Raw genomic sequence first — 14,982 nt, forward strand, 5'->3', positions numbered from 1 at the left:
TCCTCAGAAATTCACCATCAAAGGTCTTCAGAGGTCCATGAAGGGGACATCATCCCCATGCAGACCATTGCCTCTGGTGGACCTGCTACTATAGCAGATGCCTCTTATCTTAACTACACTTCTAGGATGCCAACGTTCAACCAACCATGAGGTAACACCTATAATCACATATCCTCAGACACTAACTTTGTCTTTATGTAGGATACAGGTATCAATAAAGCTATGGCTAGGGAACTTCAGAAGCTTAAGGATATGATATCCACCGTGCCAGGAGTGGTCCGTCAAATTCCTGAAATACCAGAAGGGAGTCACAAGCTGTCCAGATTTGCTCCACCGATATGCAATGTGGAGATCCCGAAACGCTTTCAAGCCCCCAACATGAAGGTGTATGATGGGGCCACTGACCTGGAAGAACACGCGGCTCAGTATAGGGAAAGGATGGAGATCAATCCAATTCCTGAAAGATTCAAGGAAGCTTGTCTATGTAAGGGTTTCGGATCGACACTAACAGGATCTGCACTTAAATGGCTGCTAAGTCTCCCTCCTTTTTCAATTACTTCTTTTTCTTATTTAGTTAACTTGTTCAACAACCAATTTTCCTGTAGCATGAAATTTGAAAAGTTAACTAGTGACTTATACCGAGTTATCCAACCAAGTGATGAATCCCTTAAGGATTTTGTTACGAGTTTTGGAAAGGAAGCCTTGGAAATGCCTAATCTTGATACGGCTACGGCTGTTGAGGCCTTCAATATGGGACTTCAGAGGGGCTCCCCCTTTTATGATGATCTTGTAATTACTCCTTGTAGGTCCCTAGATGAAGTAAGAAACAGGGCGCTCAGATTTATACGGTTAGAAGATGACAAGAGGATCCAGGATCTTCTGGGGAATCAAACAAAACAAGAATCCTTTGACAAGAAGCAAGGATTCTCGTTCAAGAAAAAAAAACACCAATCCGTATAACAAGTTCAACAAACAGAATGTACGAGCAGTCGAAGAGGGAGATGATGATGAAGACTATCCATGCATCTCCGACTATTGTTTCTCTATGGATACTCATGGCTTAATCTGTGCCATGAAGGATCTGGGGGAAAAGGCAAGGTGGCCCCGAAAGAATGAAAAGACGACCACCTTCAAAGACAAGTCTAAGTGGTGTGCATTCCATGAAGACTTTGGCCATCAGACCGATGATTGTATTGGTTTAAGGAGGGAAATTGGATACCTCCTAAGCAAAGGCCATTTCAAAGAACTCCTGGAAAGTAAGAAATCCAAGATCCAGGATCCTGAAGATCTTCCACAAAAAGCAACACCACCACCACCAGACGCTCATGTGATCAACTTCGTCTCCAGAGAGTACGGCATGATTCAAACTTCTTGTTCCACAGAAGACTTCAAGTTGGACGATGAAAGAAGGCCGCTCATCCACACTACTCGAATAACTGATCAGAGAGTCTTCGTCGATTCAAGTATCCAGGATCCTCACCAAGATGAAATGGATGTGCGAATGGTCAATTTCATCTCTGGACAAAGAGGCTCGCCAAAGAGATCAAGTTGGATAATGGAGACCGACCGAAAGTATCATCCACTTTGATAACAGATAAAAGGATCTTCTTCGATGAGGAAGATAAATTAAACATCCAGGATCCTCATCTTGACGGTTTGATTACTACTTTATTTTGTAGTTTCCCGGACGGATCTTACACGGGATATCGCTATCTACGCAGGTGCGGAATCCCTGCGTAGGTAGTTACGAGCGTAGAATACGTAAAACAAACACACGCGATACAAACGAACACGTTATATATTATAACTTGAAACACGTCTATTACAGACTCTCGACACGTTCACTGAACTCAACAACTGACTCCTCTCTCGTAACCTAAACCAACCGTAGGCTACAGTATATATAGACACGACAACTTCGCCCGATATGTTCAGGCGAAGTTGTCCATAACTTCGCTCGTTCAACAAGTTCGCCTAGGCGAACTTGTCGACAACTTCGCTTGTTCAACAAGTTCGCCTAAGCGAACTTGTTGACAACTTCGCTTACATACATAAACATAAACTTAAACATAATTACATTACAGACTCGATTACAAACGCTAGACTATGAACTACTGACATTTATGTACCAACAGACTCCCCTTTGGCAGTAGCTTCATATCTTGATCTTCAAAGCTTGTGTCTTGTAATCTCTCGTCTTCTCTCTTCAACTCTTCAAGCATGCACTCCCTGTCTAACACATACAGAAACCAACTTCTGGTACTTCTTAGCTTCCTCTTTCCAAGCAGGAATGTAGAAGATCTTCTTAGCATGTAGTTCCTGCAAGTCAGCTTGAGACAGATTGACTAAGTGCATAGGATCATACACTCTCATGATCTCTTGCTCATCTTCATCCTCTATGACCGCTTCAGCAGTTTCACAATCCACGTACCACCACTTCAAGTCTTTCAAGACGTTCTTGGGCATCACCTTCATCGGCACTTCTTTTAAATGACGGACTGGTTTATACTTCATAACCATCCATGGTTTGCCGTCTGCCCTCATCCCTCTATCTTTGTCTTCTACTAACTTTCCTTTCTGAGGCTTCAGAAGTTCAAACTTTTTATCTTTAATGGCCTCCTTCCAAACAATTTTCCCAATTACTCTCGCCATGTTATCATCGCTTTTGTTTATTAGCCCCAGTCTTGCTAAGTCTTTCACCTCACACTCCGGTAAGGTATTCAGGGATCTTAACATCTTCTTGAAGTACTGAATGCCGTCGTAACGTTTGATCACAAATAGTTTCAACTCTTCATCGTACAACCAGCATATGATTCCCTTCTTTGATTCTGCATATCCCTTTATATTATACGACTTTTTGAACATCGTCGGTACTGCTGGCTTCTTCGTCTTTACAAACCACTGAGCGCAGCCTTCCTTCCAGTTTGGCTGATCTTCCCACTCAGTGTTGTCAATCGCAGCATCTTCACATATAGTCGACTGTTCAACCACAGGGATCTCATGCTCTACATTTTCTTCAACAATCTCTCCTTCTTCTATCACATTCTCCACCACAATTTCTGCACCAATCTTTTCGATCTCATCGATTGGCAGAACATCATCTTCATTTATCAACTCATCATCCTCTAACATATCGTCTATCTCTTTCAGCGCATCAATCATATCATCAACAATCTCAACATCTTCAACCACATCCACATCATCACCAACAGCAACCACATCATCACCAGATGCAGACTCCCCCTCAGATGTGGAAGCCTCAAGAGCTATAGTAGTTCTTGGCAACTCACCACCTGCATCTTTCGATGCATTGGGATCATCGTCTCGGTCTTCTCTTCTTTTGGTCCTCAGCTCATCTCCTCTACAGCTCATCTCCCCCTGAGATGCCAAGAACACCTTCAAGGCATCTATAACTCTCCCGTGCTCAGCCAGGAGGGATGCCTGCAGTTGATTTGCTTCCACTAGGCTTTGAATAGTCTTGGACTGCTCAGCTACAATCTGCTCTAGTGAAGCTATTCGTTCCGAGTCTGAAGTGGGCGTGACCGCAGGTGGTACCGTACCCGATAACCCTGCAGTAGTGGTGACCGTAGACTCGACAAATCGTGCTACTACCACCGATGGAGTAAGCGTTTGAGGTGGTAGAGACACAATTGCTGTAGTCGACGTCTGGACGGCCGTGATCGATGGAATGTCAGCCGACGATGTAGCCACTACGGGAACAACCGTAGCGCTTGTACTCGATACCTGCACAGAGGTAGGAACAAAGGACATACCAGACAGGGCAGGTGGAGCAAAACGTACCAACCGTGAAGTCTCTCCAGCTCCTACACCCATACCTGTCCTTTCCCTTCGTGAACGCTTTCTCACCAGCTGCACAGCTTCTTCTTCATCATCTTCCTCTTCGTCGTCGTCAACAGTTCTCTTTTGTTTCCCAACTGTTCTCTCATGCATTACCATCATCCTTCTAGCCTCTTCCATCACATCATCAAAATCAGCTTGTGGACCCGAGACTTGAATATTCTCTTGAGGATCAACTCGGTCCATATCAAACATTCCTTGCCCGCCGAACATGGCTTCAAGGTCAATCTCTGCAGATGACACAGCAGCAGATACAGCAGGCGCAGCTGATACAGCCTGGGGTGCTGCCGCCTGTTGTGGTCTTGGGTCTATGAACTCGTCCCCTGCCGCAGGCACATACTCCGGGTTTATAAGATACCCAAAGAGCGGAGTATGCCTGGGACGCAGCTCAGGCTTGCTTCGTGCGCTGGAAGTGCGACACTGTGCAAAGATACGTTTTGTCACACTTTCCACGTATCGAATAGGGCGTCGTTGAGGCAGCGTCGGAGCCACATGATTGAAAATCATCTGTAGGAATCGTGGATACATTGTAAACCGCTCACGCGCCCCAGCCCTTCGTTGCCTATCGATCTCGTAAAAGATCATCTGGCTGAAATAATATCTTTTATTATAAATCAACGCAGTCATAGCAGACTGCATTGTCGCACCCATACCATCAGTGCCTGCCTTCCGTCCTGACATACATACGATCATGACGTGCATAAGGAAGCGCCACTGATCTAAAAGGAATCCCTTCCTCCATTGTGTGTCCCCTAAGAGACCAGAATACCCCATCCTGAGGAACGCCCCATCACGGAATGGTGCAACAAACTCCGTTGGGTCATCCCTCGTCTCTTCACCAAACTGCAACGCCACACGTATTTGTTCAGAAGAAAACTGAACAACTTGACCGTTTACGGTGGCTCGCATAACTGGGGGATCAACCCGGCAATCGTACTCTACCGTCTGCCCAAAGTCTTCAATATTCGGTAGGGAAATAGGCAGGGTAGTGGTTATTGCATGATATATCCTTGAGCGCAGGAGAAAAGTAATTATCTCCCTGTAGTCCTCCACGCCCTTTGCATCTGGGTCAAGTGTTATGAACTGGTTATGAGCTGGGAAGAATTGTCTGTGATCATCACCGTCATCACCTGCACCTCCAACAGCAGCCATATCTGCACTAAACGAACCAAGTTAGATAAACGTTTCAGTTGTACACAAGTTCGCTTGATTACCAGGAGCGAAGTTGTGATCAAACCTGTATAGGCGAAGTTAAAGGTGAGGCGAAGTTGGGAACAACTTCGCTTCATCTTTAAGTTTGTCTAATTAATTTTAAGTAAAATGGTCTGGGCGAAGTTAGTGATAACTTTGCCTCTTCACAACATCGCCTCAGGCGAAGATAAGGGTTAGGCGAAATTAAGTCTCAGGCGAAGTTGCGGATAACTTCGCCTCAGGCGAAATTAATCGTCAGGGGAAGTTGCGGATAACTTCGCCCGAAACCCTAACTTCGCCTGAACTGAATCGGCGACTGTTAGGATTCTAACAGCCGGAATCCGATGATTCGGCAAAGTTTGACGATCCAGGAGACTCTAACACATGATATTACGGATGGTTAGATGAAAAGATTGTCCATGAACACGTAATACAAGTTTGTAAATCTCGGTTTTGAAAGGTCACCGGACCGAGGTCACGAAACCGTTCAAAACGACCTATGAAAAGCATCACTGTCTTTGGATATACGGTTAATCGATAACACACACCTTGAATCTATGAACGAAACTGAGAAAAAGGATCGAAATCGGAAACGAATCAAGTTCGCCGTAAAAGATATATGTTCGCCGGATATTTCTGATAAGTTCGCTGGAATTTCTGATGAACAGTTTTAACCCTTAAAATCCTTTATATAGAGGCTCTGTTATACAGGCAAAGTTACGGATAACTTCGCCTAGGCGCAGTTATTCACAACTTCGCCTGTTCAACAACATCGCCTAAAATTTCAAAATTTAACCCTTAAGATTTTAACAGTTGTCAATTAAGTTAAACATTGTCCTTTAAGAAATAAATGACATGATCAATTCCATGTAACCAGTTAAAAAATCATAAAGCTATCTAAGTACAAAAACGTAATAAATTTAAAGTATAAGGGATCAAATTTCAGTCTTGATAGGGACTGCTACGTTTTAGAAAAGATCCGAACAGGAATCATACTAACTACGTGACTGTCACATAGATTCGTGTTTAGCTGTATTATGACATATAGAGACAGGTTGTAAGCAGGTAATATGCTTAAGATGGTTTTCATCGTTTCTGTGATACGAGTTAGTTTCAATTAATCCTTAAAATTTAAGTGGGCAACAACTCAGAAATATTGAGCCTCCTATCTATCCTCAAAGCGTATTTTGCTTTCCCCAAGTCACCCCGAATTGACTTAGACCCATAGTGTCTGATTAAACTGCAAGTATTCTTTGTCTGCTTCCCGTACTCATTCTTACTCCATGATTGAGAAGTCTCGATATCTTGAACTCTCGAATGTTACAATAACTTCATAAGTACTAATTTTTTTTTTTTTTTTTTTTTTTTATAACAAATATACTTATAGACTTCAGAGTCATAAACAACTGCAAGTCCCGAATCTGGATCACTGCAGTGTCTTGAAACGCCTTCTTCACGGGAATCAGAACACCTACGGGCTCGTGTATGACTGGGTAATCACTTTTCCGCCTATCATTCGGAAAGATATACATGAAGACACGCAAAACTCTTAAGGAGTTTCCACATAAAATCAAGTAAAATTTAATTTGTATCACATCTACTTTTACGCACCATAAAAAGTTACCATGACATACAATGATTGTCCTAAAGCCTTTTAAGCCTAATAACTTCACTAGTTAAGCACACAAAGTTAGTATATCTATCATTTTCCATGGTTGGATCAATTTTCCGTTCAACATAGCTAACTAACTTCTTACGAAGTAACAGACTTGAAAAGTAATTTCATTTCCCCACAGAAATTTTGACTTCAATCGCCCCGATCACGTCAAAGTCTTCAGGTAAACGGCAATCCTGAAGATCCAATGGATCAACTGGACCGACCACATACAAGTATGTGTCCTTCTAACTAAGTATGACCGACTAATTTTCAGCGACAGAAAGAAAACACATCATAACCGCCCCGGTCACTTTCAGTCATCTGGTTAATGGCGACCCTCATTCTCTACAAGTAGAAACGAGGACCAAAACATATCCGAGGATATGTCCATCAAACTGAGGTAACCGACTAATTTTAAGCAATAGTGACGGTTTTTTTTTTTTTTTTTTTTTTCGATAAACACAAAAACATGGTTACTCGGGATTGATCATCCCGTTCAGCTCAATTAGGTTTTGAAATCTGGATTTATCAAACGCTTTTGTAAATAAATCAGCGAAATTTTCTAGCGTATCGACCTTTTCGACCTTAATCAGTTTCTTCTCAGCACAATCCCGTATGAAATGATACCAATTGTAGGTTCCCGGACGGATCTTACACGGGATATCGCTATCTACGCAGGTGCGGAATCCCTGCGTAGGTAGTTACGAGCGTAGAATACGTAAAACAAACACACGCGATACAAACGAACACGTTATATATTATAACTTGAAACACGTCTATTACAGACTCTCGACACGTTCACTGAACTCAACAACTGACTCCTCTCTCGTAACCTAAACCAACCGTAGGCTACAGTATATATAGACACGACAACTTCGCCCGATATGTTCAGGCGAAGTTGTCCATAACTTCGCTCGTTCAACAAGTTCGCCTAGGCGAACTTGTCGACAACTTCGCTTGTTCAACAAGTTCGCCTAAGCGAACTTGTTGACAACTTCGCTTACATACATAAACATAAACTTAAACATAATTACATTACAGACTCGATTACAAACGCTAGACTATGAACTACTGACATTTATGTACCAACATATTTATCGCTAACCATTATGTACGCAGGATCCTAGTTGACGGTGGGAGCTCGGTCAACATTATCCAGCATGATGTCCTCAAGAAGATGAATATACCGGATTCGGAGATCATTCCTAGAACATCAGTGCTAGTCGGTTTCAGTGGAGAAACCAAGAAGACATTGGGGGACATCAACCTCCCAATCTATATTGAAGGGTTAAATTCATATAATAAATTTTGTGTTATTGATAACCTTTCTTGTTGCAATGTTATTTTAGGCAGGCCCTGGCTGCATGGAATGAAGGCGGTGGCCTCAACTTACCACCAATGAATCAAGTTACCTACTCCGTGGGGAGTTGTGAAGATAGTTGGTGATCAGGCATAGGCCAAGAACTATTATTCTTCATCAATGAAGCCAACGACCAAGTAAACTATAGCATAGAAACTACAACAACATCCTAGTGACGTGCTGGAAGCTCGAGAAAAAGACCTTAAAGAAGTATCATTGGACCCCGAGGATCCAGAAATAAAGGTGTTCCTAGGATCCAGTATCCCCAGTAAGATTGAGGAGGATATAATATCCTTCTTAGGGCGAAGAAGATCTACCTTTGCCTTCAAGCACTCTGACATGACAGGTATTTCAAAAGAGGTAATCACTCATAAACTCAGCATTGATTTATCTGTTAAACCCGTCCATCAATAGAGAAGGAAATTCGCTCCTGAGAGGAACAAGATCATACAAAAAGAAGTTGAAAAACTTCTTAAGGCCAGTATGATCAGAGAGGTTAAGTATCCTCGATGGTTAGCTAATGTGGTTGTTGTTTCTAAAAAGAATGGAAAGTGGTGGGTGTGTGTCGATTTTACTGATTTAAACAAGGCATGCCCCAAGGATCCTTTCCCGTTACCACATATAGATTCCATGGTGGATGCAACGGCAGGATATGAAATGCTTACCTTTATGGATTCTTCCTCTGGATTTCAATAAATTCAGATGGAACCATCTGATCAAGAGGATACAGCATTCATGACTCCTACCGGAATATATTGTTATACTACTATGTCGTTCGGACTAAGAAATGCAGGGGCAACATACCAAAGACTAGTCAACATGATGTTCAAGGATCAGTTGGGAAAGACTATGGAAGTATACATCGATGACATGGTGGTAAAGTCAAAGAAAGCTGAGGATCACCTTAGAGACCTTGAAGAAGCATTCAATATCCTCGATCAATACAATATGAAACTGAATCCGTCGAAATGCCATTTTGGTGTTAAGGCTGGAAAGTTTCTAGGGTACATGGTCACCAAAAGAGGGATTGAAGCAAGCCCCAAGCATATTGAAGCCATCATCAACTTGAAGTCTCCTACAAATGCTAAGGAGGTCCAAAGGCTCACGGGAAGAATATCCACTCTCAACAGGTTCATCTCAATATCCTCCGAGAAATGCAAAGACTTCTATGACATTCTTAGAAAGAATAAGAAGTTTGAGTAGACGGAAAAGCATGAGGCTGCGCTCAAAGCCTAGAAGGATTACTTATCCTCAGCTCCAGCTCTAATGAAGCCTGTGGATGGAGAATCCTTATATCTGTACCTAGCTGTATCAGGAAATGCCGTAAGTGCTGTCCTTGTAAAGGATCATGAAGGTGAACAACATCCCGTTTATTATGTAAGTAAAAGTCTTCAAGATGCGGAGTCCAGGTATTCTCATCTAGAAAAATTAATTCTTGCACTTATTATGGCTTCTATTAAATTGAGAGATTATTTTGAAACTCATCCTATTATTTTGAGAACTAACTATCTTGTAAAGAATGTTCTTAGAAAACCAGAGTTGTCAGGTAGAATGGCTAAGTGGGCTGTAAAATTAAGTGCATATGATATCCATACGAGCCAAGAACATAAATCAAGTGTCAAGCACTAGCGGACTTTGTGGCTGATTTCACTAGTGATCTATAAAAAAAAGCTGACTTGGAAGTCCAACAACTGGAAAAGACCATGGATCCTTGGATACTCTTCATAGATGGAGCATCCAACGTAAGAGGAACAGGATTAGGGATCCTACTGAAATCGCCACAGGGGGACATATTACCCCAGTCCATAGCTTGTGAATTCGAAGCAACAAACAATGAAGCAGAGTACGAGGCTTTAATCGCAGGTTTGCAATTAGCCAAAAGTATGAGGATCAGGTATCTTCAAGTTTATGCAGATTCTTTATTGATAACTAACCACTTTAACGGCTCGTATACTGTTAAAGGTGAGAAACTAATGAAATATTTAGATGTTGTGAAGGAGTTATCGAAATCCTTCGAAATATTTAGTATTACACAGGTACCGAGGGAAGAAAATGCTGGGGCAGATGCCTTAGCAAACTTAGCCTCATCTCTGAAGATTCCTGAGGATTTGAAAATCACAATAATCCACATTCTCTCGCCAGCAATAGGAGAACAGGAAGTTGGAGAGATAACGAATGATAAAGAAATCGTGCTCTGGGATCCTTTATCCTCAAATAACAAAGGATCATGGATCCATCCTATCAAGAACTATATTCAGACAGGAGAAATTCCAGCCACAGAAAATCCCAAGTCCTTCAAACTCAAGGTATCCCAGTATATTTTGTTAAACGATATGGTATATAGAAAATCTCTTGCAGGTCCATATTTGAGAAGCATTGAGGATCCTGAGATCCAAGAAGTACTCAAGGATTTTCATGAAGGAGATTGTGGCAATCACACAGGTGGAAGAGCATTATTTTCCAGGATACTTAGAACTAGATACTTCTGGCCAACAATGAAGAAGGATGCAGTGGAGTATTCAAGGAAATGTGATGCTGGTCAAAGACACGCGAACATCCTTCATCAGCCATCGGAGCCTCTATATCCTATATCCTCCTCATGGCCTTTCGTGAAATGGGGTATGGATATTGTAGGCAAGCTACCAAAAGCACCAGGTGGAAAGGTCTTTATGTTTGCTATGACTGACTACTTCTCCAAATGGATTAAGGCAGAAGCATTTGTACAGGTCTGAGAAAGGGAAGTAATATCTTTTATTCAGCGAAATATTATAACTAGATTTGGTATTCCCGCTGAAATTAATTGTGACAATGGTTCCCAGTTTATCGGGAATAGAACCACTAACTTTTGTGACAGTTGGGGCATCAAAATGATCACTTCCACTCCGGCTCACACTCAAGACAATGGTCAAGCAGAGTCTAGCAGCAAGATCATCATCAACAATCTAAAGAAGAAGCTATGATCCAAGAAGGGAAAATGGGCTGAAGAACTTCCTTATGTTCTTTGGGCAGACAGGACTACATCCAAGAATGCGACAGGCCAGACACCCTTCTCTTTGGTGTTTGGATCAGAAGCTGTGATCCCTACAAAAATGGTGGTTCCTACTGCAAGAACGAGCATCCGTGATCCTGAAGCCAATGAAGAAATCCTTCTTCAAGACTTGGATACTATAGAAGAACTTAGAGATCTAGCAAAAATCAGATTGGCAGCTTATCAACAAAGGGTAGCTGGGGAATACAACAAAAATATCAAAATCAGAAGATTTCAAGAAGGAGATCTAGTGTTAAGGAAAGCCTTTCAAAATACAACAAATCCGGCTGATGGGAAGCTAGCGCCCAAATGGGAAGGACCTTATCAAATTGAGTCGGAAGCAGGAAAGGGGGCATATCATTTGCTCACAATGGAAGGCAACAGGTTACCAAGAGAATGGAATGCCATCCACCTCTAGAAATATTTTTTCTAATCAGGATCCATTATCCAGAGAGGATATATTATCCAAATAAGGATCTAGGATCCTTAAATCGGTAACATCTTTCTGATCAGTTATTCTATTTGAATTGTGGTTAATATAAGGATAATATATTCTTAACATTTTATTTTTTCCAAGTTTTGAGTAACCGTGCAGGATTATAATGATTCATTTGATGCTCAAGAGGTTGGCCACCTCTCCTATACATTTGAGGTATTATCTTATTTCTCTTGGCCTAGCCACATTTGGATATGACCCCCGATGGTCATATCCCCTACGGTTTAAAGGTTTTCACCTTTCTCATGATTGCCAGTTGCGCACGCTATCCGACGTATAGTTCGGGGAAGCGGGACCAGTACACGCTTAGTGGCTAACAATTTCGTTGTCTCCGGCTATATGGAGAATCCTACGATTTATGGGAGACGTACCATACCACCGGTTTATAACGTTTTCACGTTATCTCATGTTTGGGCTAAATCCAGGTTTGGGTGAGTCCCCAGTTAACATCTGTATCCTTGGGCCAGTCCCCAGTTTGGGCTTGTCCCCAGTTTTTGGGCTTGTCCCCAAGATAACACCAGTTGCACGGGCTTTTCCCCAGATTACACGGTCTTGTCCCCAGATTACACGGGCTTGTCCCCAGTTACACGGGATTTTCCCCAGCTGCACGGGCTTGTCCCCAATTTATTTTCTCGGCTTGTCCCCGGTTTATTGGGTTTAATCCCAGATAATATCATAAGTTATTTGCATCAGGTATCATAACTTAGATTCTGAGGATCACCAAAGAATCAATACTTATGGATTCAAAATCCTTTAATTTAGTTTTATAAGGATTGCAAAAGGATCAATACTTATGGTAAATTAGGTCTAACCAGACCTTACGGTATGATTTATGTTTATCGGTTTACACTTATTTGATTTCAGTTTATATCTTCATAGATATAAGGATTCATTATTCTCAATCTATTTTTATAAGGATTTAAGATCATGGTTTATTTTTGCAAGGATATTCTATCCTAAAAACTTTTTACTAAAGAATATTTCTCAAAACTTTCAACAAGTCTAAAGCTACATCAGACAAACTTTCAAAATAACAGACACTCAACAAATAGTTAAAAGATACTATTTATTAAACTTACTTGCAATTACCAAAAATCTTAACCCGGATTTCACCATTCATAAAAATGGATCATCCACCTGGGTTAAACAAGTGTTACTAGTTGTTCATGATTTGCGGGGGAAGGATATATAACCGGAAGGGAAGTTCCCAAGGAAACTCCATTGAAATATGACAATTATATCCAACTTGTCAAATCTCATATGTTATTGCAGGAAGCTTTGAATTTAAAGGCAAAATGACAGCTGCGATCTTATCACAACCGCCATTTTGGGGGCAATTGTTAATGCACAGAAATTTGACACTGTGGATACGTTATCCTGGCATAAGTTTCTGGATCAGTGATCCTTAGTCAGATCCCGTCAGGATCAAGGATCCTCAGTACTTATTATTTACTAACGATTGTTTCCTGTGTATAACATTATATATAACAGATGTAATGGCTTGAAGACCTGGTCTACCACCTATTTCGCAGCCTGAGCGATGAAGCACGTGGTCAAAGTGGCTGTTACAAGAATATTCAAGATAAAGGCGGATTTTTAGGAAAAATAGTTAATTATATTTATTACTAATAACTCCATTGAGTTATTATCTTAGATAGATATTGAGATGATGATCAGTTAGAGAACACATGTACTCACACACACTAGAGCAGAAACAAGTATTCTCTATACACACTAGCATACTTTGTAATCTCGATCATATACTCCGTCGCAATTGTAATCACCTTTTTATTATCAATATACTTGACGGTGATAGTTTTCACCGTCCGGGGGTTTTTTGTGCTGGAGACCACGATAATCATATACTCATCGACCAAAGGTTACCTTGTTGATCATTGAGTGAAGTGACTTGACCAAATATTAGCTTATTAATCCTTGACCGACGTCATTTCTCCAAAGATTACCTCGATAAGTTTTGACCGAAGTAAGACTATCTTGGTTAAGGGCTTTTTCCCTCGTGATCAAACCTTTGTGTTCATTAATCTCACGCTTATACACTTGTCGTTATCGAGTCAGCACCTTACCTCACATAACAGATTTGGATACTTGATCCTTAGTTGATTTTTGTCCAAAACAACTGTATCATTAATTACCTGGTAAGATGATAAATCGATGGCTAATAATCCCGGTATGCAGACGATTATAAACGGACCAAGAAGACCAAAGTAGACGGCTGGAAACATAATTAGATAAAGGCGTAATGTTGGCGATGATATGAGGATAGTATTTGTAGTTTTAATTGAGTTAAGATGCTCGATTACATGTTTAATAAGAACTGGGTTTGAGTCGGCCTAGAAAATGAGAAATACGGATCTGATAGGTCAAGTTAACATAATTATGATCATCGGTGGGAGTCGAAATACGCGTATAAACGATTCAAAATAACCAATTCAATGATTAGGCCGAAGATTAAGGTGCAATATGATCAATGGATACAAGATGAGATTAAAGCTTAGTTTAATGTAGTTTTTGCCATATCTTGAAAGATATATATATATATATATATATATATATATATATATATATATATATATATATATTACACAAGTCAATAAAATAATATTATAATAATTAGCTTTCTCGATAAACATGATAATTTTTAATGATAAAATTTCCCGAAACAAAAAAAGAAAAAATGGATCGGGTAAATAAGAATATATATATATTATAATCCAAAAAACCGAGTTGTTACAGTCTCCCCTACATTAGGAAATTTCGTCTCGTAATTAAAGAATACTATAAAAACACCATTAAATTTCAAGGAAAAGAAAATTTTGAATAAAATTTTTAAAATTTCTCATAACACAGAATTTTGAATAGTCAAGACAACGCTCCAAATGAAAATCCGATAAAGACACTTATATATAGGATGTACCAGCGGTGTATCCACCATGTCCTTATCATCTCTACATTTGTACCGTTATCCCAACTACTTTCGATTCTATATTATGAAACACAATTCCACGCATTATAATTTACATGCGAGGACTTTGGTAATTACGTGTCAACCCGTAATTACTTAGATCGTCGGATGGTCCATATAACGCGTCCCATCGTGTGGGTTACAAAAGATTTGAAAATACATGATTTTTAGAGAAAACAAAAGTCTTAATACGTTTTGTTTATAAAATGGAAGATAGTCGTAGAGTAAAATATTGGTAAAAATGAATTAAATTTTGGAGTTGTTTTAATATTAATATTAAGATTAAACATCTTTTGAAAGGGTAGTATTGCAAACACTTGTCTTTGAAAAGATAGATTTTATTGTTTAAGCATAATCACTTAAGATAAATAAATTATTAGAATTGTTAAATCCAAAAATCAAATAAAGA

Source organism: Bidens hawaiensis, unplaced genomic scaffold (genome assembly GCF_021521415.1).
Source record: "Bidens hawaiensis isolate Kalapana, Puna unplaced genomic scaffold, B.hawaiensis_p1.1 tig00003307_1, whole genome shotgun sequence".
In the NCBI taxonomy this organism is placed as follows: Eukaryota; Viridiplantae; Streptophyta; class Magnoliopsida; order Asterales; family Asteraceae; genus Bidens; species Bidens hawaiensis.